Here is a 5,252-nt window from a genome sequence, read left to right as displayed (position 1 = left end):
AAGGCCCAGGCAGGTGTGCAGGGCCGCTCTCTGTATGGTGGGACTCGGAGCCCTAGGGCTGCCTGAAACACTCTGCTGGAGCCCCACCACGTGGGTCCCACCCCAGGCCACTGAGGCCGGTGCTGTGGCTTCAAGAGCACTGGGAATGCGGGGCCTCCAGTGGCCTGGGATTGGCTCTGCACACCCTGCATCGCCCCCTAACTCTTCTCCCCTGTGGGTGTTGAGTGTGGGTCTGTTAAAGTGGCGACTCCCGATGGGAGACAGTGTTGCATGGCACCGAGCCGGCCGGCCTGCAGTGAGCCGCGTGGAGTCCATGCGAGTCTGGCATCTTCCAGCAGCCCCTCCAGGTCGCTGTCCATTCTCTGCCTTCTGCGCCCAGAGCTCTGGTGCCCCAGGAGGCTGATCTCCATGGATGACATGGCTCCTGTGCCCGCTGGGTTTTTGAGGACACTGGGGAGCCCCCCAGCAGGTCAGAGGAGGGAGGAGAATGACACTGGGATATTGACTTCCCTGGCTACCCCGTTTGGGGGTCACCTCCATGTTACAGGGTGAACCATGTCCTCCTAAAATTCAAATTTTGAAGTCCCAGCCCCAGGACCTCAGAATGGGATCTCATCTGGAGGGAGGGTCGTTACAGAAGTGATCAAGTTCCTGTGAAGCCGGGAGTGCGGGCTGGGACCCAAGAGGACTGCATCCCTAGAAGGAGGGGAAATGGGACACAGTCAGGCACACGGAAGTGCCACAGGGGACAGTGGCCATCTGCAAGCCAGGGACCTTCTGTTTCATGGTCCAGAGACCTCCCCCTCGTCCCTACAAGCAGTATCCACTCCTCCTGTCTAGCCCCGCCACCCCCACCCCTGGTGACTCCCTTCCAAGACCACCGCTCTGAATTATCCTGATAGCGTGTGGCCTGGTGGGCCCCAGGGTGACGCCCACCCACTGAACTTTTTACAAGCTTTTTACCATCTGCTTGTATTTTGTTTAGGATTTCACATCAGGCTTGTGAGTGAGATTGGCCTTCTTTGCTGTCTTCAGACGACTCACAGGATCAGTTTCAGAGTGTGCCTTCTTTATTATTCCCCGAGGACTCCGGATAAGGCTGGAATGATCTCTCTCTGAAAGTTGGGGGACTCCTCTATGAAATGCCCCGGGCCCCATATTTCCTTTGCAGGATGACATTTTCCTATGGTTCAGTATGTTAATCATTACCAGCCTCAGGGAAAATTCTGTTTCTTCTTGAGCCAGTCACAGAGTTTGCACTTTTATGAATTGAGTGTCTGAACTTCGGCAGTGGGCCACAGAGCTGTTGGCATTCCCCGGTCCCTGAATCTCAGACGTGCCCGCGTCCTTCCTTTCTGTCGGCTGCTGGAAGGTTCTCCATGGCCGCTGGGCCTGCTGCTGAACATCTGCTTTACTCCAGTGGATCTTTCTTAAAACCCTTTTCCCCTCTGGCAGCTTTTCCAATCCCCTTCCCTGCGACAGGCCGTGGGATCCCCGTGACGGGTGCCAACGTGGGTTCCCTCTCTCTCCCGCCCTGCCTGCTGTCTGTGAGACTTCTGGTTGGTTCTTCTGGGCTGGGCTGGCTTCTTCCCTTAGCTGGAGGCATCAGTGGATCTTGGGCTGTCCCACTCCTGGGGGCCAATGGGCTCTTGGCTGGGACCATGTGGGGACGAGGCCATGTGTGGCTTCTCACCCTGCGGGTTAGCATAGGCTTGTTCACGTGAGGGGCTCTCAGAGTGTCTGTGAGCATTCCCACTGTGCCTCCTTTGTCAAAGCCTGCAGCTGACTGGTGGAGTGGCAGACTCGGTCTCCATGGACGGGGTATATGGCCTCATTTCCAGGGGTGAGGCTGTGGGGGCATCATTGCCACCATCTTTTCAAGGGATCACCCCCATTCTCTGTTGACTTGGGCTGCCCCGCTGGGGAGGAGACAACGGAAATGTATTTTCCCACCATTCTGGAGGCTTAAGTCCAAGATCAAGATTCAGCAGCACTGGTTTCTGGTGAGGCCTCCCTCCCAGACCACAGAGGGCTGCCTTTGCGCTGTGTCCTCACAGACTCCTGTGTGCATGCGCCCGGAGAGGGGAGAGAGATGGCTTTGTGTTCCCCCCTACTGGTGAGGCTGAAGTCCTGTGGGATTGGGACGCCCCCTCTTGACCTCACTTAGCCTGACTTGCCTCCTTAGAGACCCTATCTCCAAATACAGCCACATGGAAAGGTGGGGGCTTCAACCCATGGGTCTGGGGGACACGACTTAGCTCGTGGGATGTATGTGGGGGCTGGGCCTGGGAGTGGTGCTCGTACCCTCTGCCCGTGCACCCCTGGCCAGGCCTCCTCACTGCAACCCCCCCCAACCAGGGGGTGCCGTGAAATATGAGTGAGCAAGGGGGGTGGGGGGGGGGACACGGGGCACGTGCTATGTGTTTGTCCCCAGCCACACTGAGCTCCTGGAGGCCCAAGATGAGACGCCGGGCCTGGTCCTGACGATCCCTGTGTTTGTGACCCACGGCCATTTTCAGAGACACTCACACGCACAGTCGCACGTGGGGGCCCATCATCATAATGAGGCCAAAAGAGGAAACTGAGACCAGAATGTCACGTGATGGTTTGGGTTCACCAGGTGGTGAGTGGAGGGGGGCAGGGGGTCGAGGGGAGCCTCAAGCGGCAGACGCTGTGTCTGCACAGCCAGTGATGGGATGATGGTGCCTCGTGGCCACAGATTCTGGCAGCAGCGATGGCATCCCAGGCCACGATGTCCGGCAGCGGGGCCCCGGGCTGTGTGGTCCGCCCGCGGTGCAGCTGTCGTTCATGGCCGTGGGCTGCTGGGTGGGCGCCAGCCGTGTCCCATGGCTGCCAAGCCCAGCTGTGTGGCGGTGTGGGGCCGGGGTGGCATCCGGTCTCGGGGACAGTGCTGTGCATCCCTACTGCCCAGCCTCCCCAAACTCCCACGGACTCTACGGCCTCTCCTGGGTTCGACTGGAGGCCTGACGTGCTTCCAACAAATTCCTTCCTCCTTCCGTGGCCAGAGTCCTCTTCTGCCACTTGCAACCAGCAGCTCTGGCCATAACCACTGGGACAATGGTCCCTGTGCCCCTGGGGGACTGGAACAGAACACTGGAGGCTGGGTGGCTGAGAAGCAGACATTTGTCTCTCACAGTCCTGGACGCCAGAACGATCTGGGTGCGGGCATGCTGGCTTCCTGAGTGCGGACAGGCACCTCCCAGGGCAGGGGGTGGGGGGCGGCGCTCATGTGGCTGAGAGAGTGCGTCTCTCTGTGTCACTTCTTACAAGGACACTGTAAGGGCACGACATACCTTCCTCAGCTCACAATGAGCTTACATTGAAAATGTCGTGAGTCCAGAATGTATGGAACACACTTAAGCGACCGAACGCACAGCTCAGCGGGGCCAGGTGGCCACACACACTTGGGACACGCACGTTAGCCTGCAGGTGAGCAGGACTGCCTGGCACGAGGCCTGTTCTAGAACACAGTGTCGGCCATCTCCTGGGTCTCCCTGGAAAAGACCAGCAGTGGGAATCTACAGGATGGTTTCTACTGGATGGGCATGGTTTCCCTACCATCCTAAGGTTGAAAAATCCTCAATGGGACAGTCTGTCACTGGGTCCCACGGGCTCTGCTCTCCTGATCTAAACACGTCCCGAAGGCCCCACCTCCCAGCTCCATCCCTCTGGGGGTTGATCTCAATGCTGAATCTGAGGTCCACAGTGGGAGCTGAGAGGCAGAGAGGCCCAAGTCCTCGGGGGAAGAGGCTCTCCCACCATTTAGCAGCCCGGTGGAGAGAGGGGACGCGCCTCGGCTGCATTTTCTGGGGCTAGCGGGGGAGCAGGTGCAGCTGCCGGGTGTGGCAGGACCTGGGTCAGGGCCAACTGGGGAATGCAGCAGGGGCGGCCCTTCCCTGCAGGAACGTCTGAGTGCCAGGCGCCCGGGCCGCAGCGGATGTGTCTCTGGCCTCAGCCCCCGGCTGCCATCCGGCTCTAGGCCGGCTGTCCTGCGCCAGCCCCTGGGGGCCTGAGCTGCATGGGGGCATGAATGGGGCTCTGTGGCTGGGCAACTGCTCTGCCAAAGGCAGCACAGGTGATGTGGGGATGGGGGAGGTGGTGGCAGTGGGAGAAACAGAGCTCTTTCTGGGCCTGGCATAACCCTGCATCGGAGTCCAGCCTGTGGCCCATCAGGGACCCACACTGTCAGGTCCCCAGGGACTAATGGGTAGAGGGTTTGCCCTGAGGGGGTGAACCAGCGGCCTTCTGCACCTGCATCCAGCAGGATGGCTGCTCCTTGGGGATCCCAAACCCCCTGCCCTCCCCCCTGCCTGCTGCTCTGAGTATTACACCTAAAGGGCCTGGATGGGGTAAAGACACATTCAAGCCCCACACACGCCAGCCTTCCTGCCCTGTAGGTGCTGAGTTCCCGGAACAGCGTTTACTCCTTCCCTCTTCACTCTGCTGGATCATAAGCCCCTCAAGGTTGGGAACCGGAAGGAGGGCACACTACTAGGATACTGCCCCCAGCTCTGCTGGTGCCCCCTTGTTGGATACTCCTGAAGCCGTAGGTGTTGGAAGCCATCTTGGATATGGGGGTAGATGTCCAAGGGGTACACCTGCCAGAGCCCCCAGACCACCTGGGCTCTGGAAGGACCATGGTCAGCCTGATTCGAGCTAGAGGATCTGGGATGGAAAATCCAAATGCTCAGAGCCCCCCACCTCCTGCTGTGAAGGGGGCTCCCTGTGGGTCTTCCAAAGAGCCTCACAGCACCTCTCCAGAGGGGATGGCTCTTAGCTGGTGTCAGTGTCAGGGAGACCAGACACACTGACCTGGGATGGGGTGGGGGTGGTCATGGTCCCATCCACTGGGCCTCAGCAACCTGCACTGGGATCCATGCTGCCAGGGGACACGAACGGACTCCCTCCCCACTACCCTGCAGAGGAGGGGGCTGGAGGGCTGGGGTGGGCGGCGGTGAGGTAGCAACCTGGCCAGGGTCCTCCAGGGTCAGGAGATGGTTAGGGTGTCTGGGGACAGCTCTGGGATGGGGGGAGGGGCAGGGGCCCAAGGGTGAAGCCGGGTTGGTTGAAGACACACTTGGAACGAGTCTCCGGGTGGTCAGGGTTTCCTTTGCTTTGGGATGAGAACCCCCCTCCCCGCCCGCGGGAGCCCCCAGGCTGCGGGTGCAGGTGGCCCCAGGTGCCCCGCCCGCGCCCCGCCCCCGCCGGCCCGCCCACCGCCGGCTGCGCAG

This window comes from Mustela lutreola, chromosome 1, assembly GCF_030435805.1.
Source record: "Mustela lutreola isolate mMusLut2 chromosome 1, mMusLut2.pri, whole genome shotgun sequence".
Classification (NCBI taxonomy): Eukaryota; Metazoa; Chordata; class Mammalia; order Carnivora; family Mustelidae; genus Mustela; species Mustela lutreola.
Note: the sequence above shows the minus strand (reverse complement) of the source record.